We start from the raw sequence: 24,457 nt of genomic DNA, 5'->3' as shown, positions 1-24,457 counted from the left end.
ATTCTATAAAAAATGCACAATGCCGACTTAAGTACAAGAGGACTGACACTCTAATTTTCCATGATTTGAACCACTCCTGTGAGTCCAGTATTAGATTCCGATGCTTCACTTCTGGTTTACTGTATCTCTTGGACCTTCTTATTGACGATGAAACACAGAAATTGCATCCGAATTTAATACAAAAGGCACAATGCCGACTTAAGTACAAAAGGACTTACACTCTAACTTTCTATGATTTGAACCCCTCCTGTGAGTCAAGTTTCAGATTAAGATGCTTAACTTCAGGTTTACTGTATACTGAGGACCTTCTTATTGACGATGAAACACCGAAATTGCATCTGAATTTAATACAAAAGGCACAATGCCGACTCTAGTACAAGAGGACTGACACTCTAACTTTCTATGATTTGAACCTCTCCTTTGAGTCCAGTTTTAGGTTCCGATGCTTCACTTCTTGTTTACTGTACCCCTTGAACCTTCTTATTGACTATGAAACACAGAAATTGCATTCGAATTTAATACAAAAGGCACAATGCCGACTTAAGTACAAGATGACTGACACTCTAACATTCTATGATTTGAACCTCTCCTGTGAGTCCAGTTATAGTTTCCGATGCATCACTTCAGGTTTACTGTATACCTTGGACTTTTTTTTGACGATGAAACACAGAATTTGCATCCGAATTTAATACAAAAGGCACAATGCCGACTTAAGTACAAGAGGACTGAAACTCTAACTTTCTATGATTTGAACCTCTCCTGTGGGTCCAGTTTTAGTTTCCGATGCTTCACTTCAGGTTTACTGTATCCCTTGGACATTCTTATTGACGATGAATCACAGAAATTGCATCCGAATTTAATACAATAGGCACAATGCCGACTTAAGTAGAAGTGGACTGACACTCTAACTTTCTATGATTTGAACATCTCCTGTGAGTCCAGTTTTAGATTCCGATGCTTCACTTCAGGTTTACTGTATCCCTTGGACATTCTTATTGACGATGAAACACAGAAATTTCATCCGAATATAGTACAAAAGGCACAATGCCGACTTAAGTACAAGATGACTCACACTCTAACTTACTATGATTTTAACCTCTCCTGTGAGTACAGCTTTAAATTCCGATGCTTCACGTCAGGTTTACTTTATACCTTGGACCATCGTATTGACGATGTAGCACAGAAATTGCATCGAATGTAATACAAAAGGCACAATGCCGACTTAAGTCCAAGAGGACTGACACTCAAAATCTCTATGATTTGAACGTCTCCTGTGAGTCCAGTTCTAGATTCCGATGCTTCACTTCTGGTTTACTGAAACCCTTGGACCTTCTTATTGATGATGAAAAACTGAAATTGCATCCGACATTAATACAAAAGGCACAATGCCGACATAAGTACAAGAGGACTGACACTCTAAGTTTCTATGTTTTGAACCTCTCCTGTGAGTCCAGTTTTAGTTTCCGATGCTTCACTTAGGGTTTACAGTATACTTTGGACCTTCTTATTGACGATGAAACACAGAAATTGTATCCGAATTCTATACAAAATGCACAATGCCGACTTACGTACAAGAGGACTGACACTCTAATTTTCCATGATTTGAACCACTCCTGTGAGTCCAGTATTAGATTCCGATGCTTCCCTTCAGGTTCACTGTATCCCTTGACCTTCGTATTGACGATGAAGCACAGAAATTGCATCCGAATTTAATACAATAGTCACAATGCCGAATTAAGTACAAGAGGACTGACACTCTAACATTCTATGATTTGAACCCCTCCTGTGAGTCCAGTTTTAGATTCCGATGCTTCACTTCAGGTTTACTGTATACCTTGGACCTTCTTATTGTCGATGAAACACAGAAATTCCATCTGAATTTAATACAAAAGGCACAATTCCGACTTAAGTACAAGAGGACAGACACGCTATATTTCTATGAATTGAACCTCTCCTGTGAGTCCAGTTTTAGGTTCCGATGCTTCACTTCAGGTGTACTGTATACCTTGGACCTTCTTATTGACGATGAAACACAGATATTTCATCCGAATATAATACAAAAGGCACAGTGCCGACTTAAGTACAAGATGACTCACACTCTATCTTTCTATGATTTAAACCTCTGTTGTGAGTCCAGTTTTAAAATCCGATGCTTCACTTCAGGTTTACTTTATACCTTGGACCTTCTTATTGACGATGTAGCACAGAAAGTGCATCCGAATGTAATACAAAGGGCACAATGCCGACTTAAGTACAAGAGGACTGACACACTAACTTTCTATGATTTGAACCTCTCCTGCGTGTCCAGTTTTCGATTCCGATGCTTCACTTCAGGTTTACTGTATGCCTTGGACCTTCTTACTCACGATGAAACACGGAAATTGCATCAAAACTTAATACAAAACGCACAATGCCGACTTAAGTACTAGAGGACTGACACTCTAACTTTCTTTGATTTGAACCTCTCCTGTGAGTCCAGTTTTAGTTTCCGATGCTTCACTTCAGGTTTACTGTATCCCTTGGACCTTCTTTTTGACGATGAAACACAGAAATTTCATCCGAATTTCATACAAAAGGCACAATGCCGACTTAAGTACAAGAGGACTGACACTCTAACTTTCTATGATTTGAACCCCTCCTGTGAGTCCAGTTTCAGATTAAGATGCTTAACTTCAGGTTTACCGTATACTGTGGACCTTCTTATTGACGATGAAACGCAGAAATTGCATCTGAATTTAATACAAAAGGCACAATGCCGACTCTAGTACAAGAGGACTGACACTCTAACTTTCTATGATTTGAACCTCTCCTTTGAGCCCAGTTTTAGGTTCCGATGCTTCACTTCAGGTTTACTGTATCCCTTGAACCTTCTTATTGCCGATGAAACACAGATATTGCATTCGAATATACTACAAAAGGCACAATGCCGACTTAAGTACAAGATGACTGACACTCTAACATTCTATGATTTGAACCTCTACTGTGAGTCCAGTTATAGTTTCCGATGCTTCACTTCAGGTTTACTTTATACCTTGGACCTTCTTATTGACGATGTAGCACAGAAAATGCATCGAATGTAATACAAAAGGCACAATGCCGACTTAAGTACAACAGGACTGACACTCTAACTTTCTATGATTTGAACCTCTCCTGTGAGTCCAGTTTTCGATTCCGATGCTTCACTTCATGTTTACTGTACACCTAGGACCTTCTTATTGACGATGAAACACAGAAATTGCATCCGAATTTAATACCAAAGGCACAATGCCAACTTAAGTACAAGAGGACTGACACTCTATTTTTCTATGTTTTGAAATTTTCCTGTGAGTCCAGTTTTAGTTTCCGATGCTTCACTTCAGGTTTACTGTATCCCTTGGACCTTCTTACTGACGATGATACACAGAAATCTAATACGAATTTAATACAAAAGGCACAATGCCGACTTAAGTACAAGAGGACTGACACTCTAACTTTCTATGATTTAAACCTCTCCTGTGAGTCCAGTTTTAGATTCCGATGCTTCACTTCAGGTTTACTTTATACCTTGCACTTTCTTATTGACGATGAAACACAGAAATTACATCCGAATTTAATACAGAAGGCACAATGCCGGCATAAGTACAAGATGACTGACACTCTAACTTTCTATGATTTGAACCTCTCCTGTGGGTCCAGTTTTAGTTTCCGATGCTTCACTTCAGGTTTACTGTATCCCTTATACCTTCTTACTGACGATGATACACAGAAATCGAATCCGAATTAAAAACCAAAGGCACAATGCTGACTTAAGTACATGAGGACTGACACTCTAACTTTCTATGATTTGAACCTCTCCTGTGAGCCCAGTTCTAGATTTCGATGCTTCACTACAGGTTTACTGTATCCCTTGGACCTTCGTATTGACGATGAAACATAGAAATTGCATCCGAATTTAATACCAAAGGCACAATGCCGACTTAAGTACAAGAGGACTGACACTCTAACTTTCTATAATTTGAACCTCTCCTGTGAGTCCAGTTTTAGTTTCCGATGCTTCACTTCAGGTTTACTGTATACCTTGGACCTTCTTATTGTCGATGAAACACAGAAATTGATTCCGAATTTAATACCAGAGGCACAATGCCGACTTAAATACAAGAGGACTGACACTCTAACTTTCTATGATTTGAACCTCTCCTGTGAGTCCAGTTTTAGTTTCCGATGGTTCACTTCAGGTTTACTGTATCCCTTGGACCTTCTTATTGACGATGAAACACAGAAATTGCATCCGAATTTGATACAAAAGGCACAATGCCGACTTAAGTACAAGAGGACTGTCACTCTAACTTTCTATGATTTGAACCCCTCCTGTGAGTCCAGTTTAAGATTCCGACGCTTCACTTCAGGTGTACTGTATACCTTGGACCTTCTTATTGACGATGAAACACAGAAATTTCATCCGGATTTAATACAAAAGGCACAATGCCGACTTAAGTACAACAGGACTGACACTCTAACTTTCTATGATTTGAACCTCTCCTGTGAGTCCAGTTTTAGGTTCCGATGCTTCACTACAGGTTTCCTGTATCCCTTGGACCTTCTTATTGACGATGAAACACAGAAATTGCATCCGAATGTAATACAAAAAGCACAATGCTGACTTAAGTACTAGAGGACTGACACTCGAACTTTCTTTGATTTGAACCTCTCCTGTGAGTCAAATTTTAGTTTCCGATGCTTCACTTCAGGTTTACTGTATCCGTTGGACATTTTTATTGACGGTGAAACACAGAAATTGCATCCGAATTTAATACCAGAGGCACAATGACAACTTAAGTACAAGAGGACTGTCACTCTAACTTTCTATGATTTGAACCTCTCCTTTGAATTCAGTTCTAGGTTCCGATGCTTCACTTCAGGTTTACTGTATCCCTTGGAACTTCTTATTGACGATGAATCACAGAAATTGCAACCGAATTTAGTACAAAAGGCACAATGCCGGCTTAAATACAAGAGGAGTGACACACTAAGTTTCTATGATTTGAACCTCTCCTGTGAGTCCAGTTTGCGATTCCGATGCTTCACTTAGGGTTTACAGTATACCTTGGACCTTCTTATTGACGATGAAACACAGAAATTGTATCCGAATTCTATAAAAAATGCACAATGCCGACTTAAGTACAAGAGGACTGACACTCTAATTTTCCATGATTTGAACCACTCCTGTGAGTCCAGTAATAGATTCCGATGCTTCACTTCTGGTTTACTGTATCTCTTGGACCTTCTTATTGACGATGAAACACAGAAATTGCATCCGAATTTAATACAAAAGGCACAATGCCGACTTAAGTACAAGAGGACTGACACTCTAACTTTCTATGATTTGAACCTCTCCTTTGAGTCCAGTTTTAGGTTCCGATGCTTCACTTCTTGTTTACTGTATCCCTTGAACCTTCTTATTGACTATGAAACACAGAAATTGCATTCGAATTTAATACAAAAGGCACAATGCCGTCTTAAGTACAAGATGACTGACACTCTAACATTCTATGATTTGAACCTCTCCTGTGAGTCCAGTTATAGTTTCCGATGCATCACTTCAGGTTTACTGTATACCTTGGACTTTTTTTTGACGATGAAACACAGAAATTGCATCCGAATTTAATACAAAAGGCACAATGCCGACTTAAGTACAAGAGGACTGAAACTCTAACTTTCTATGATTTGAACCTCTCCTGTGGGTCCAGTTTTAGTTTCCGATGCTTCACTTCAGGTTTACTGTATCCCTTGGACATTCTTATTGACGATGAATCACAGAAATTGCATCCGAATTTAATACAATAGGCACAATGCCGACTTAAGTAGAAGTGCACTGACACTCTAACTTTCTATGATTTGAACATCTCCTGTGAGTCCAGTTTTAGATTCCGATGCTTCACTTCACGTTTACTGTATACCTTGGTCCTTCTTATTGACGATGAAACACAGAAATTCCATCTGAATTTAATACAAAAGGCACAATGCCGACTTAAGTACAAGAGGACAGACACACTATCTTTCTATGATTTCAACCTCTCCTGTGAGTCCAGTTTTAGTTTCCAATGCTTCACTTCAGGTGTACTGTATTCCTTGGACCTTCTTATTGACGATGAAAAACAGAAATTTCATCCGAATATAGTACAAAAGGCACAATGCCGACTTAAGTACAAGATGACTCACACTCTGACTTACTATGATTTTAACCTCTCCTGTGAGTACAGCTTTAAATTCCGATGCTTCACTTCAGGTTTACTTTATACCTTGGACCATCTTATTGACGATGTAGCACAGAAATTGCATCGAATGTAATACAAAAGGCACAATGCTGACTTAAGTCCAAGAGGACTGACACTCAAAATCTCTATGATTTGAACGTCTCCTGTGAGTCCAGTTTTAGATTCCGATGCTTCACTTCTGGTTTACTGAAACCCTTGGACCTTCTTATTGACGATGAAAAACTGAAATTGCATCCGACATTAATACAAAAGGCACAATGCCGACATAAGTACAAGTGGACTGACACTCTAAGTTTCTATGTTTTGAACCTCTCCTGTGAGTCCAGTTTTAGTTTCCGATGCTTCACTTAGGGTTTAAAGTATACTTTGGACCTTCTTATTGACAAAGAAACACAGAAATTGTATCCGAATTCTATACAAAATGCACAATGCCGACGTACGTACAAGAGGACTGACACTCTAATTTTCCATGATTTGAACCACTCCTGTGAGTCCAGTATTAGATTCCGATGCTTCCCTTCAGGTTCACTGTATCCCTTGACCTTCGTATTGACGATGAAGCACAGAAATTGCATCCGAATTTAATACAATAGTCACAATGCCGAATTAAGTACAAGAGGACTGACACTCTAACATTCTATGATTTGAACCCCTCCTGTGAGTCCAGTTTTAGATTCCGATGCTTCACTTCAGGTTTACTGTATACCTTGGACCTTCTTATTGTCGATGAAACACAGAAATTCCATCTGAATTTAATACAAAAGGCACAATTCCGACTTAAGTACAAGAGGACAGACACGCTATATTTCTATGAATTGAACCTCTCCTGTGAGTCCAGTTTTAGGTTCCGATGCTTCACTTCAGGTGTACTGTATACCTTGGACCTTCTTATTGACGATGAAACACAGATATTTCATCCGAATATAATACAAAAGGCACAGTGCCGACTTAAGTACAAGATGACTCACACTCTATCTTTCTATGATTTAAACCTCTGTTGTGAGTCCAGTTTTAAAATCCGATGCTTCACTTCAGGTTTACTTTATACCTTGGACCTTCTTATTGACGATGTAGCACAGAAAGTGCATCCGAATGTAATACAAAGGGCACAATGCCGACTTAAGTACAAGAGGACTGACACTCTAACTTTCTATGATTTGAACCTCTCCTGCGTGTCCAGTTTTCGATTCCGATGCTTCACTTCAGGTTTACTGTATACCTTGGACCTTCTTACTCACGATGAAACACGGAAATTGCATCCGAACTTAATACAAAACGCACAATGCCGACTTAAGTACTAGAGGACTGACACTCTAACTTTCTTTGATTTGAACCTCTCCTGTGAGTCCAGTTTTAGTTTCCGATGCTTCACTTCAGGTTTACTGTATCCCTTGGACCTTCTTTTTGACGATGAAACACAGAAATTTCATCCGAATTTCATACAAAAGGCACAATGCCGACTTAAGTACAAGAGGACTGACACTCTAACTTTCTATGATTTGAACCCCTCCTGTGAGTCCAGTTTCAGATTAAGATGCTTAACTTCAGGTTTACCGTATACTGTGGACTTTCTTATTGACGATGAAACGCAGAAATTGCATCTGAATTTAATACAAAAGGCACAATGCCGACTCTAGTACAAGAGGACTGACACTCTAACTTTCTATGATTTGAACCTCTCCTTTGAGCCCAGTTTTAGGTTCCGATGCTTCACTTCAGGTTTACTGTATCCCTTGAACCTTCTTATTGCCGATGAAACACAGATATTGCATTCGAATTTACTACAAAAGGCACAATGCCGACTTACGTACAAGATGACTGACACTCTAACATTCTATGATTTGAACCTCTACTGTGTGTCCAGTTATAGTTTCCGATGCTTCACTTCAGGTTTACTTTATACCTTGGACCTTCTTATTGACGATGTAGCACAGAAAATGCATCGAATGTAATACAAAAGGCACAATGCCGACTTAAGTACAACAGGACTGACACTCTAACTTTCTATGATTTGAACCTCTCCTGTGAGTCCAGTTTTCGATTCCGATGCTTCACTTCATGTTTACTGTACACCTTGGACCTTCTTATTGACGATGAAACACAGAAATTGCATCCGAATTTAATACCAAAGGCACAATGCCAACTTAAGTACAAGAGGACTGACACTCTATCTTTCTATGTTTTGAAATTTTCCTGTGAGTCCAGTTTTAGTTTCCGATGCTTCACTTCAGGTTTACTGTATACCTTGGACCTTCTTACTGACGATGATACACAGAAATCGAATCCGAATTAAAAACCAAAGGCACAATGCTGACTTAAGTACATGAGGACTGACACTCTAACTTTCTATGATTTGAACCTCTCCTGTGAGCCCAGTTCTAGATTTCGATGCTTCACTTCAGGTTTACTGTATCCCTTGGACCTTCGTATTGACAATGAAACACAGAAATTGCATATGAAATTTAATACCAAAGGCACAATGCCGACTTAAGTACAAGAGGACTGACACTCTAACTTTCTATAATTTGAACCGCTCCTGTGAGTCCAGTTCTAGTTTCCGATGCTTCACTTCAGGTTTACTGTATACCTTGGACCTTCTTATTGTCGATGAAACACAGAAATTGATTCCGAATTTAATACCAGAGGCACAATGCCGACTTAAATACAAGAGGACTGACACTCTAACTTTCTATGATTTGAACCTCTCCTGTGAGTCCAGTTTTAGTTTCCGATGGTTCACTTCAGGTTTACTGTATCCCTTGGACCTTCTTATTGACGATGAAACACTGAAATTGCATCCGAATTTGATACAAAAGGCACAATGCCGACTTAAGTACAAGAGGACTGTTACTCTAACTTTCTATGATTTGAACCCCTCCTGTGGGTCCAGTTTTAGTTTCCGATGCTTCACTTCAGGTTTACTGTATCCCTTGGACATTCTTATTGACGATGAATCACAGAAATTGCATCCGAATTTAATACAATAGGCACAATGCCGACTTAAGTAGAAGTGCACTGACACTCTAACTTTCTATGATTTGAACATCTCCTGTGAGTCCAGTTTTAGATTCCGATGCTTCACTTCACGTTTACTGTATACCTTGGTCCTTCTTATTGACGATGAAACACAGAAATTCCATCTGAATTTAATACAAAAGGCACAATGCCGACTTAAGTACAAGAGGACAGACACACTATCTTTCTATGATTTCAACCTCTCCTGTGAGTCCAGTTTTAGTTTCCAATGCTTCACTTCAGGTGTACTGTATTCCTTGGACCTTCTTATTGACGATGAAAAACAGAAATTTCATCCGAATATAGTACAAAAGGCACAATGCCGACTTAAGTACAAGATGACTCACACTCTGACTTACTATGATTTTAACCTCTCCTGTGAGTACAGCTTTAAATTCCGATGCTTCACTTCAGGTTTACTTTATACCTTGGACCATCTTATTGACGATGTAGCACAGAAATTGCATCGAATGTAATACAAAAGGCACAATGCTGACTTAAGTCCAAGAGGACTGACACTCAAAATCTCTATGATTTGAACGTCTCCTGTGAGTCCAGTTTTAGATTCCGATGCTTCACTTCTGGTTTACTGAAACCCTTGGACCTTCTTATTGACGATGAAAAACTGAAATTGCATCCGACATTAATACAAAAGGCACAATGCCGACATAAGTACAAGTGGACTGACACTCTAAGTTTCTATGTTTTGAACCTCTCCTGTGAGTCCAGTTTTAGTTTCCGATGCTTCACTTAGGGTTTAAAGTATACTTTGGACCTTCTTATTGACAAAGAAACACAGAAATTGTATCCGAATTCTATACAAAATGCACAATGCCGACGTACGTACAAGAGGACTGACACTCTAATTTTCCATGATTTGAACCACTCCTGTGAGTCCAGTATTAGATTCCGATGCTTCCCTTCAGGTTCACTGTATCCCTTGACCTTCGTATTGACGATGAAGCACAGAAATTGCATCCGAATTTAATACAATAGTCACAATGCCGAATTAAGTACAAGAGGACTGACACTCTAACATTCTATGATTTGAACCCCTCCTGTGAGTCCAGTTTTAGATTCCGATGCTTCACTTCAGGTTTACTGTATACCTTGGACCTTCTTATTGTCGATGAAACACAGAAATTCCATCTGAATTTAATACAAAAGGCACAATTACGACTTAAGTACAAGAGGACAGACACGCTATATTTCTATGAATTGAACCTCTCCTGTGAGTCCAGTTTTAGGTTCCGATGCTTCACTTCAGGTGTACTGTATACCTTGGACCTTCTTATTGACGATGAAACACAGATATTTCATCCGAATATAATACAAAAGGCACAGTGCCGACTTAAGTACAAGATGACTCACACTCTATCTTTCTATGATTTAAACCTCTGTTGTGAGTCCAGTTTTAAAATCCGATGCTTCACTTCAGGTTTACTTTATACCTTGGACCTTCTTATTGACGATGTAGCACAGAAAGTGCATCCGAATGTAATACAAAGGGCACAATGCCGACTTAAGTACAAGAGGACTGACACTCTAACTTTCTATGATTTGAACCTCTCCTGCGTGTCCAGTTTTCGATTCCGATGCTTCACTTCAGGTTTACTGTATACCTTGGACCTTCTTACTCACGATGAAACACGGAAATTGCATCCGAACTTAATACAAAACGCACAATGCCGACTTAAGTACTAGAGGACTGACACTCTAACTTTCTTTGATTTGAACCTCTCCTGTGAGTCCAGTTTTAGTTTCCGATGCTTCACTTCAGGTTTACTGTATCCCTTGGACCTTCTTTTTGACGATGAAACACAGAAATTTCATCCGAATTTCATACAAAAGGCACAATGCCGACTTAAGTACAAGAGGACTGACACTCTAACTTTCTATGATTTGAACCCCTCCTGTGAGTCCAGTTTCAGATTAAGATGCTTAACTTCAGGTTTACCGTATACTGTGGACTTTCTTATTGACGATGAAACGCAGAAATTGCATCTGAATTTAATACAAAAGGCACAATGCCGACTCTAGTACAAGAGGACTGACACTCTAACTTTCTATGATTTGAACCTCTCCTTTGAGCCCAGTTTTAGGTTCCGATGCTTCACTTCAGGTTTACTGTATCCCTTGAACCTTCTTATTGCCGATGAAACACAGATATTGCATTCGAATTTACTACAAAAGGCACAATGCCGACTTACGTACAAGATGACTGACACTCTAACATTCTATGATTTGAATCTCTACTGTGTGTCCAGTTATAGTTTCCGATGCTTCACTTCAGGTTTACTTTATACCTTGGACCTTCTTATTGACGATGTAGCACAGAAAATGCATCGAATGTAATACAAAAGGCACAATGCCGACTTAAGTACAACAGGACTGACACTCTAACTTTCTATGATTTGAACCTCTCCTGTGAGTCCAGTTTTCGATTCCGATGCTTCACTTCATGTTTACTGTACACCTTGGACCTTCTTATTGACGATGAAACACAGAAATTGCATCCGAATTTAATACCAAAGGCACAATGCCAACTTAAGTACAAGAGGACTGACACTCTATCTTTCTATGTTTTGAAATTTTCCTGTGAGTCCAGTTTTAGTTTCCGATGCTTCACTTCAGGTTTACTGTATACCTTGGACCTTCTTACTGACGATGATACACAGAAATCGAATCCGAATTAAAAACCAAAGGCACAATGCTGACTTAAGTACATGAGGACTGACACTCTAACTTTCTATGATTTGAACCTCTCCTGTGAGCCCAGTTCTAGATTTCGATGCTTCACTTCAGGTTTACTGTATCCCTTGGACCTTCGTATTGACAATGAAACACAGAAATTGCATCCGAATTTAATACCAAAGGCACAATGCCGACTTAAGTACAAGAGGACTGACACTCTAACTTTCTATAATTTGAACCGCTCCTGTGAGTCCAGTTCTAGTTTCCGATGCTTCACTTCAGGTTTACTGTATACCTTGGACCTTCTTATTGTCGATGAAACACAGAAATTGATTCCGAATTTAATACCAGAGGCACAATGCCGACTTAAATACAAGAGGACTGACACTCTAACTTTCTATGATTTGAACCTCTCCTGTGAGTCCAGTTTTAGTTTCCGATGGTTCACTTCAGGTTTACTGTATCCCTTGGACCTTCTTATTGACGATGAAACACTGAAATTGCATCCGAATTTGATACAAAAGGCACAATGCCGACTTAAGTACAAGAGGACTGTTACTCTAACTTTCTATGATTTGAACCCCTCCTGTGAGTCCAGTTTAAGATTCCGACGCTTCACTTCAGGTGTACTGTATACCTTGGACCTTCTTATTGACGATGAAACACAGAAATTTCATCCGGATTTAATACAAAAGGCACAATGCCGACTTAAGTACAACAGGACTGACACTCTAACTTTCTATGATTTGAACCTCTCCTGTGAGTCCAGTTTTAGGTTCCGATGCTTCACTACAGGTTTCCTGTATCCCTTGGACATTCTTATTGACGATGAAACACAGAAATTGCATCCGAATGTAATACAAAAAGCACAATGCTGACTTAAGTACTAGAGGACTGACACTCGAACTTTCTTTGATTTGAACCTCTCCTGTGAGTCAAGTTTTAGTTTCCGATGCTTCACTTCAGGTTTACTGTATCCGTTGGACATTTTTATTGACGGTGAAACACAGAAATTGCATCCGAATTTAATACCAGAGGCACAATGACAACTTAAGTACAAGAGGACTGTCACTCTAACTTTCTATGATTTGAACCTCTCCTTTGAATTCAGTTCTAGGTTCCGATGCTTCACTTCAGGTTTACTGTATCCCTTGGACCTTCTTATTGACGATGAAACACAGAAATTGCAACCGAATTTAGTACAAAAGGCACAATGCCGGCTTAAATACAAGAGGAGTGACACACTAAGTTTCTATGATTTGAACCTCTCCTGTGAGTCCAGTTTGCGATTCCGATGCTTCACTTAGGGTTTACAGTATACCTTGGACCTTCTTATTGACGATGAAACACAGAAATTGTATCCGAATTCTATAAAAAATGCACAATGCCGACTTAAGTACAAGAGGACTGACACTCTAATTTTCCATGATTTGAACCACTCCTGTGAGTCCAGTATTAGATTCCGATGCTTCACTTCTGGTTTACTGTATCTCTTGGACCTTCTTATTGACGATGAAACACAGAAATTGCATCCGAATTTAATACAAAAGGCACAATGCCGACTTAAGTACAAGAGGACTGACACTCTAACTTTCTATGATTTGAACCTCTCCTTTGAGTCCAGTTTTAGGTTCCGATGCTTCACTTCTTGTTTACTGTATCCCTTGAACCTTCTTATTGACTATGAAACACAGAAATTGCATTCAAATTTAATACAAAAGGCACAATGCCGTCTTAAGTACAAGATGACTGACACTCTAACATTCTATGATTTGAACCTCTCCTGTGAGTCCAGTTATAGTTTCCGATGCATCACTTCAGGTTTACTGTATACCTTGGACTTTTTTTTGACGATGAAACACAGAAATTGCATCCGAATTTAATACAAAAGGCACAATGCCGACTTAAGTACAAGAGGACTGAAACTCTAACTTTCTATGATTTGAACCTCTCCTGTGGGTCCAGTTTTAGTTTCCGATGCTTCACTTCAGGTTTACTGTATCCCTTGGACATTCTTATTGACGGTGAATCACAGAAATTGCATCCGAATTTAATACAATAGGCACAATGCCGACTTAAGTAGAAGTGCACTGACACTCTAACTTTCTATGATTTGAACATCTCCTGTGAGTCCAGTTTTAGATTCCGATGCTTCACTTCAGGTTTACTGTATACCTTGGTCCTTCTTATTGACGATGAAACACAGAAATTCCATCTGAATTTAATACAAAAGGCACAATGCTGACTTAAGTACAAGAGGACAGACACACTATCTTTCTATGATTTCAACCTCTCCTGTGAGTCCAGTTTTAGTTTCCAATGCTTCACTTCAGGTGTACTGTATTCCTTGGACCTTCTTATTGACGATGAAACACAGAAATTTCATCCGAATATAGTACAAAAGGCACAATGCCGACTTAAGTACAAGATGACTCACACTCTAACTTACTATGATTTTAACCTCTCCTGTGAGTACAGCTTTAAATTCCGATGCTTCACTTCAGGTTTACTTTATACCTTGGACCATCTTATTGACGATGTAGCACAGAAATTGCATCGAGTGTAATACAAAAGGCACAATGCTGACTTAAGTCCAAGAGGACTGACACTCAAAATCTCTATGATTTGAACGTCTCCTGTGAGTCCAGTTTTAGATTCCGATGCTTCACTTCTGGTTTACTGAAACCCTTGGACCTTCTTATTGACGATGAAAAACTGAAATTGCATCCGACATTAATACAAAAGGCACAATGCCGACATAAGTACAAGTGGACTGACACTCTAAGTTTCTATGTTTTGAACCTCTCCTGTGAGTCCAGTTTTAGTTTCCGATGCTTCACTTAGGGTTTACAGTATACTTTGGACCTTCTTATTGACGATGAAACACAGAAATTGTATCCGAATTCTATACAAAATGCACAATGCCGACGTACGTACAAGAGGACTGACACTCTAATTTTCCATGATTTGAACCACTCCTGTGAGTCCAGTATTAGATTCCGATGCTTCCCTTCAGGTTCACTGTATCCGTTGACCTTCGTATTGACGATGAAGCACAGAAATTGCATCCGAATTTAATACAATAGTCACAATGCCGAATTAAGAACAAGAGGACTGACACTCTAACATTCTATGATTTGAACCCCTCCTGTGAGTCCAGTTTTAGATTCCGATGCTTCACTTCAGGTTTACTGTATACCTTGGACCTTCTTATTGTCGATGAAACACAGAAATTCCATCTGAATTTAATACAAAAGGCACAATTCCGACTTAAGTACAAGAGGACAGACACGCTATATTTCTATGAATTGAACCTCTCCTGTGAGTCCAGTTTTAGGTTCCGATGCTTCACTTCAGGTGTACTGTATACCTTGGACCTTCTTATTGACGATGAAACACAGATATTTCATCCGAATATAATACAAAAGGCACAGTGCCGACTTAAGTACAAGATGACTCACACTCTATCTTTCTATGATTTAAACCTCTGTTGTGAGTCCAGTTTTAAAATCCGATGCTTCACTTCAGGTTTACTTTATACCTTGGACCTTCTTATTGACGATGCAGCACAGAAAGTGCATCCGAATGTAATACAAAGGGCACAATGCCGACTTAAGTACAAGAGGACTGACACTCTAACTTTCTATGATTTGAACCTCTCCTGCGTGTCCAGTTTTCGATTCCGATGCTTCACTTCAGGTTTACTGTATACCTTGGACCTTCTTACTCACGATGAAACACGGAAATTGCATCCGAACTTAATACAAAACGCACAATGCCGACTTAAGTACTAGAGGACTGAATCTCTAACTTTCTTTGATTTGAACCTCTCCTGTGAGTCCAGTTTTAGTTTCCGATGCTTCACTTCAGGTTTACTGTATCCCTGGGACCTTCTTTTTGACGATGAAACACAGAAATTTCATCCGAATTTCATACAAAAGGCACAATGCCGACTTAAGTACAAGAGGACTGACACTCTAACTTTCTATGATTTGAACCCCTCCTGTGAGTCCAGTTTCAGATTAAGATGCTTAACTTCAGGTTTACCGTATACTGTGGACCTTCTTATTGACGATGAAACGCAGAAATTGCATCTGAATTTAATACAAAAGGCACAATGCCGACTCTAGTACAAGAGGACTGACACTCTAACTTTCTATGATTTGAACCTCTCCTTTGAGCCCAGTTTTAGGTTCCGATGCTTCACTTCAGGTTTACTGTATCCCTTGAACCTTCTTATTGCCGATGAAACACAGATATTGCATTCGAATTTACTACAAAAGGCACAATGCCGACTTACGTACAAGATGACTGACACTCTAACATTCTATGATTTGAACCTCTACTGTGTGTCCAGTTATAGTTTCCGATGCTTCACTTCAGGTTTACTTTATACCTTGGACCTTCTTATTGACGATGTAGCACAGAAAATGCATCGAATGTAATACAAAAGGCACAATGCCGACTTAAGTACAACAGGACTGGAACTCTAACTTTCTATGATTTGAACCTCTCCTGTGAGTCCAGTTTTCGATTCCGATGCTTCACTTCATGTTTACTGTACACCTTGGACCTTCTTATTGACGATGAAACACAGAAATTGCATCCGAATTTAATACCAAAGGCACAATGCCAACTTAAGTACAAGAGGACTGACACTCTATCTTTCTATGTTTTGAAATTTTCCTGTGAGTCCAGTTTTAGTTTCCGATGCTTCACTTCAGGTTTACTGTATACCTTGGACCTTCTTACTGACGATGATACACAGAAATCGAATACGAATTTAATACAAAAGGCACAATGCCGACTTAAGTACAAGAGGACTGACACTCTAACTTTCTATGATTTAAACCTCTCCTGTGAGTCCAGTTTTAGATTCCGATGCTTCACTTCAGGTTTACTTTATACCTTGCACTTTCTTATTGACGATGAAACACTGAAATTACATCCGAATTTAATACAGAAGGCACAATGCCGGCATAAGTACAAGATGACTGACACTCTAACTTTCTATGATTTGAACCTCTCCTGTGGGTCCAGTTTTAGTTTCCGATGCTTCACTTCAGGTTTACTGTATCCCTTGGACCTTCTTACTGACGATGATACACAGAAATCGAATCCGAATTTAAAACCAAAGGCACAATGCTGACTTAAGTACATGAGGACTGACACTCTAACTTTCTATGATTTGAACCTCTCCTGTGAGCCCAGTTTTAGATTTCGATGCTTCACTTCAGGTTTACTTTATACCTTGAACCTTCTTATTGACGATGAAACAAAGAAATTTCATCCGAATTGAATACAAAAGGCACAATGCCGACTTAAGTACAAGAGGACTGACACTCTAACTTTCTATGATTTAAACCTCTCCTGTGAGTCCAGTTTTAGATTCCGATGCTTCACCTCAGGTTTACTTTATACCTAGCACTTTCTTATTGACGATGAAACACAGAAATTGCATCCGAATTTAATACAAAACCACAATGCCGACTTAAGTACAAGATGACTGACACTCTAACTTTCTATGATTTGAACCTCTCCTGTGAGTCCAGTTTTAGTTTCCGATGCATCACTTCAGGTTTACTGTATACCTTGGACTTTCTTATTGACGATGAAACACAGAAATTGCATCCGAATTTAATACAAAAGTCACAATGCCGACTTAAGTACAAGAGGTTTGAAACTCTAACTTTCTATGATTTGAACCTCTCCTGTGGGTCCAGTTTTAGCTTCCGATGCTTCACTTCAGCTTTACTGTATCCCTTGACCTTCTTAATGACGATGAAGCACAGACATTGCATCCGAATTTAATACAAAAGGCACAATGCCGACTTCAGTACAAGAGGAATGACACTCTAACTTTCTATGATTTGAACCTCTCCTGTGAGTCCAGTTTTCCATTCCGATGCTTCATTTCAGGTTTACTGTATACCTTGGACCTCCTTATTGACGATGAAACACAGAAATTCCATCTGAATTTAATACAAAAGGCACAATGCCGACTTAAGTACAAGAGGACAGACACTCTAACTTTCTATGATTAGAACCCTTGATGTGAGTCCAGTTTTAGATTCCGATGCTTCACTTCAGGTTTACTGTATACCTTGGACCTTCTTATCGACGATGAAACACAGAAATTGCATCCGAATTTAATACAAAAGGCACAATGCCAACTTTAGTACAAGAGGACTGACACTCCAACTTTCTATGATTTGAACTTTTCCTGTGAGTCCACTGTCAGTTTCCGATGCTTCACTTCAGGTTTACGGTATCCCTTGGACCTTCTTATTGACGATGAAACACAGAAATTGCATCTGAATTTAATACAAAAGGCACAGTGCCGACTTAAGTACAAGAGGACTGAAACTCTTACTTTCTATGATTTGAACCCCTCCTGTGTGTCCAGTTTTACATTCCGATGCTTCACTTCAGGTGCACTGTACACCTTGGACCTTCTTATTGACGATGAAACACAGAAATTTCATCCGAATTTGATACAAAAGGCACAATGCCGACTTAAATACAACAGGACTGACACTCTAACTTTCTATGATTTGAACCTCTGCTGTGAGATTAGTTTTAGTTTCCGATGCTTCACTTCAGGTTTACTGTATCCCTTGGTCCTTCTTATTGTCGATGATAGACAGATATTCCATCAGAATTTAATACAAAAGGCACAATGCCGACTTAAGAACAAGAGGCCTGACACTCTAACTTTCTATGATATGAACCTCTCCTGTGAGGCCAGTATTCGATTCCGATGCTTCACTTCAGTTTTACTGTATCCCTTGGAAGTTCTTATTGACAATGAAACATAGAAAATTCATCTGAATTTAATACAAAAGGCACAATGCCGACTTAAGTACAAGAGGACTGACACTCTAACTTTCTATGATTTGAATTTCTCCTGTGAGTCCAGTTTTAGTTTCCGATGCTTCACTTCAGGTTTACTGTATCCCTTGGACCTTCGTATTGACGATGAAACACAGAAATTGCATCCGAATTTAATATCAAAGGGACAATGCCGACTTAAGTACAAGAGGACTGACACTCTAACTTTCTATGATTTGAACGTCTCCTGTGAGTCCAGTTTTAGTTTCCGATGGTTCACTTCAGGTTTACTGTATCCCTTGGACCTTCTTATTGACGATGAAACACAGAAATTGCATCCAAATTTGATACAAAAGGCACAATGCCGACTTAAGTACAAGAGGACTGTTACTCTAATTTTCTATGATTTGAACCCCTTCTGTGAGTCCAGTTTAAGATTCCGACGCTTCACTTCAGGTGTACTGTATACCTTGGACCTTCTTATTGACGATGAAACACAGAAATTTCATCCGGATTTAATACAAAAGGCACAATGCCGACTTAAGTACAACAGGACTGACACTCTAACTTTCTATGATTTGAACCTCTCCTGTGAGTCCAGTTTTAGGTTCCGATGCTTCACTACAGGTTTACTGTATCCCTTGGACCTTCCTATTGACGATGAAACACAGAAATTGCATCCGAATGTAATACAAAAAGCACAATGCTGACTTAAGTACTAGAGGACTGACACTCGAACTTTCTTTGATTTGAACCTCTCCTGTGAGTCAAGTTTTAGTTTCCGATGCTTCACTTCAGGTTTACTGTATCCCTTGAACCTTCTTATTGACGATGAAACACAGAAAGTGCATCCGAATTTAATACAAAAGGCAAAATGCCGACTTAAGTACAAGAGGACTGACACTCTAACTTTCTATGATTTGAACCTCCCCTGTGAGTCCAGATTCAGATTGCGATGCTTCACTTCAGGTGTACTGTATACCTTGGACTTTTTTATTAACGATGAAACACAGAAATTGCATCCGAATTTAATACAAAAGGCACAATGCCGACTTAAGTACAAGAGGACTGAAACTCTAACTTTCTATGATTTGAACCTCTCCTGTGAGTCCGGTTTTAGGTTCTGATGCTTCACTTCAGGTTTACGGTATCCCTTGGACCTTCTTATTGACGATGAAACACAGAAAGTGCATCCGAATTTAATACAAAAGGCACAATGCCGACTTAAGTACAAGAGGACTGACACTCTAACTTTCTATGATTTGAACCTCTCCTGTGAGTCCAGTTTTAGTTTCCAATGCTTCACTTCAGGTTTACTGTATACCTTGGACCTTCTTCTTGACGATGAAAAACAGAAATTGCATCCGAAATTAATACAAAAGGCACAATGCCGACTTAAGTACAAGAGGACTGAAACTCTAACTTTCTATGATTTTAACCACTCCTGTGAGTCCAGTTTTCGATTTCGATGGTTCACTTCTGTTTTACTGTATCCCTTGGAAGTTCTTATTGACGATGAAACACAGAAATTCCATCTGAATTTAATACAAAAAGCACAATGTCGACTTATGTACAAGAGGACTGACACTTTAATTTTCTATGATTTGAACCCTTCCTGTGAGTCCAGTTTTAGATTCCGATGCTTCACTTCAGGTTTACTGTATAGCTTGGACCTTCTTAATGACGTTGAAGCACAGAAATTGCATCCGAATTTAATGCAAAAGGCACAATGCCGACTTAAGTACAAGAGGACTGACACGCTAACTTTCTATGATTTCAAACTCTCCTGTGAGTCCAGTTTTAGTTACCGATGCCTCACTTCATGTTTACTGTATCCGTTGGACATTTTTATTGACGGTGAAACACAGAAATTGCATCCGAATTTAATACCAGAGGCACAATGCCAACTTAAGTACAAGAGGACTGACACTCTAACTTTCTATGATTTGAACCCCTCCTGTGAGTCCAGTTTTAGTTTCCGATGCTTCACTTCAGGTTTACTGTATCCCTTGGACCTTCTTATTAACGATGAAGCACAGAAATTGCATCCGAATTTAATACAAAAGGCACAATTCCGACTTAAGTACTTGAGGACTGAATCTCTAACTTTCAATGATTTGAACCTCTCCTGTGAGTCTAGTTATAGTTTCCGATGCTTCACTACAGGTTTACTGTATGACTTGGACCTTCTTATTGACGATGAAACACAGAAATTGCATCCGAATTTAATACAAGTGGCACAATGCCTCCTTAAGTACAAGAGGACTGACACTCTAACTTTCTATGATTTGAACCTCTCCTTTGAATTCAGTTTTAGGTTCCGATGCTTCACTTCAGGTTTACTGTATCCCTTGAACCTTCTTATTGACGATGAAACACAGAAATTGCATTCGAATTTAATACAAAAGGCACAATGCCGACTTAAGTACAAGATGACTGACACTCTAACATTCTATGATTTGAACCTCTCCTGTGAGTCCAGTTATAGTTTCCGATGCATCACTTCAGGTTTACTGTATACCTTGGACTTTTTTTTGACGATGAAACACAGAAATTGCATCCGAATTTAATACAAAAGGCACAATGCCGACTTAAGTACAAGAGGACTGAAACTCTAACTTTCTATGATTTGGACCTCTCCTGTGGGTCCAGTTTTACTTTCCGATGCTTCACTTCAGGTTTACTGTATCACTTGGACATTCTTATTGACGATGAAACACAGAAATTGCATCCGAATTTATTACAAAAGGCACATTGCCGACTTAAGTACTAGAGTACTGATACTCTAACTTTCTATGATTTGAACCCCTCCTGTGAGTCAAGTTTCAGATTAAGATGCTTAACTTCAGGTTTACTGTATACTGTGGACCTTCTTATTGTCGATGAAACACCGAAATTGCATCTGAATTTAATACAAAAGGCACAATGCCGACTCTAGTACAAGAGGAATGACACTCTAACTTTCTATGATTTGAACCTCTCCTTTGAGTCCAGTTTTAGGTTCCGATGCTTCACTTCAGGTTTACTGTATCCCTTGAACCTTCTTATTGACGATGAAACACAGAAATTGCATTCGAATTTAATACAAAAGGCACAATGCCGACTTAAGTACAAGATGACTGACACTCTAACATTCTATGATTTGAACCTCTCCTGTGAGTCCAGTTATAGTTTCCGATGCATCACTTCAGGTTTACTGTATACCTTGGACTTTTTTTTGACGATGAAACACAGAAATTGCATCCGAATTTAATACAAAAGGCACAATGCCGACTTAAGTACAAGAGGACTGAAACTCTCACTTTCTATGATTTGAACCTCTCCTGTGGGTCCAGTTTTAGTTTCCGATGCTTCACTTCAGGTTTACTGTATCACTTGGACATTCTTATTGACGACGAAACACAGAAATTGCATCCGAATTTAATACAATAGGCACAATGCCGACTTAAGTAGAAATGGACTGACACTCTAACTTTCTATGATTTGAACCTCTCCTGTGAGTCCAGTTTTAGATTCCGATGCTTCACTTCTGGTTTACTGAAACCCTTGGACCTTCTTATTGACGATGAAAAACTGAAATTGCATCCGAAATTAATACAAAAGGCACAATGCCGACTTAAGTACAAGTGGACTGACACTCTAAGTTTCTATGTTTTGAACCTCTCCTGTGAGTCCAGTTTTAGTTTCCGATGCTTCACTTAGGGTTTACAGTATACATTGGACCTTCTTATTGACGATGAAACACAGAAATTGTATCTGAATTCTATACAAAATGCACAATGCCGACTTAAGTACAAGAGGACTGACACTCCAATTTTCCATGATTTGAACCACTCCTGTGACTCCAGTATTAGATTCCGATGCCTTACTTCAGGTTCACTGTATCCCTTGACCTTCGTATTGACGATGAAGCACAGAAATTGCATCCGAATTTAATACAATAGTCACAATGCCGAATTAAGTACAAAAGGACTGACACTCTAACTTTCTATGATTTGAACCCCTCCTGTGAGTCCAGTTTTAGATTCCGATGCTTCACTTCAGGTTTACTGTATACCTTGGACCTTCTTATTGTCGATGAAACACAGAAATTCCATCTGAATTTAATACAAAAGGCACAATGCCGACTTAAGTACAAGAGGACAGACACGCTATATTTCTATGAATTGAACCTCTCCTGTGAGTCCAGTTTTAGGTTCCGATGCTTCACTTCAGGTGTACTGTATACCTTGGACCTTCTTATTGACGATGAAACACAGATATTTCATCCGAATATAATACAAAAGGCACAGTGCCGACATAAGTACAAGATGACTCACACTCTATCTTTCTATGATTTAAACCTCTCCTGCGAGTCCAGTTTTAAAATCCGATGCTTCACTTCAGGTTTACTTTATACCTTGGACCTTCTTATTGACGATGTAGCACAGAAAGTGCATCCGAATGTAATGCAAAGGGCACAATGCCGACTTAAGTACACGAGGACTGACACTCTAACTTTCTATGATTTGAACCTCTCCTGCGTGTCCAGTTTTCGATTCCGATGCATCACTTCAGGTTTACTGTATACCTTGGACCTTCTTACTCACGATGAAACACGGAAATTGCATCCGAACTTAATACAAAACGCACACTGCCGACTTAAGTACTAGAGGACTGACACTCTAACTTTCTTTGATTTGAGCCTCTCCTGTGAGTCCAGTTTTAGTTTCCGATGCTTTACTTCAGGTTTACTGTATCCCTTGGACCTTCTTTTTGACGATGAAACACAGAAATTTCATCCGAACTTCATACAAAAGGCACAATGCCGACTTAAGTACAAGAGGACTGACACTCTAACTTTCTATGATTTGAACCCCTCCTGTGAGTCCAGTTTCAGATTAAGATGCTTAACTTCAGGTTTACTGTATACTGTGGACCTTCTTATTGACGATGAAACGCAGAAATTGCATCTGAATTTAATACAAAAGGCACAATGCCGACTCTAGTACAAGAGGACTGACACTCTAACTTTCTATGATTTGAACCTCTCCTTAGAGTCCAGTTTTAGGTTCCGATGCTTCACTTCAGGTTTAATGTATCCCTTGAACCTTCTTATTGACGATGAAACACAGATATTGCATTCGAATTTAATACAAAAGGCACAATGCCGACTTAAGTACAACAGGACTGACACTCTAACTTTCTATGATTTGAACCTCTCCTGTGAGTCCAGTTTTCGATTCCGATGCTCCACTTCAGGTTTACTGTACACCTTGGACCTTCGTATTGACGATGATACACAGAAATCGAATCCGAATTTAAAACCAAAGGCACAATGCTGACTTAAGTACATGAGGACTGACACTCTAACTTTCTATGATTTGAACCTCTCCTGTGAGCCCAGTTTTAGATTTCGATGCTTCACTTCAGGTTTACTTTATACCTTGAACCTTCTTATTGACGATGAAACACAGAAATTTCATCCGAATTGAATACAAAAGGCACAATGCCGACTTAAGTACAAGAGGACTGACACTCTAACTTTCTATGATTTAAACCTCTCCTGTGAACCAGTTTTAGATTCCGATGCTTCACCTCAGGTTTACTTTATACCTAGCACTTTCTTATTGACGATGAAACACAGAAATTGCATCCGAATTTAATACAAAAGGCACAATGCC

This window comes from Schistocerca americana, chromosome 5 (genome assembly GCF_021461395.2).
Source record: "Schistocerca americana isolate TAMUIC-IGC-003095 chromosome 5, iqSchAmer2.1, whole genome shotgun sequence".
Taxonomy (NCBI): domain Eukaryota; kingdom Metazoa; phylum Arthropoda; class Insecta; order Orthoptera; family Acrididae; genus Schistocerca; species Schistocerca americana.
This window is presented reverse-complemented; position numbering follows the sequence as displayed.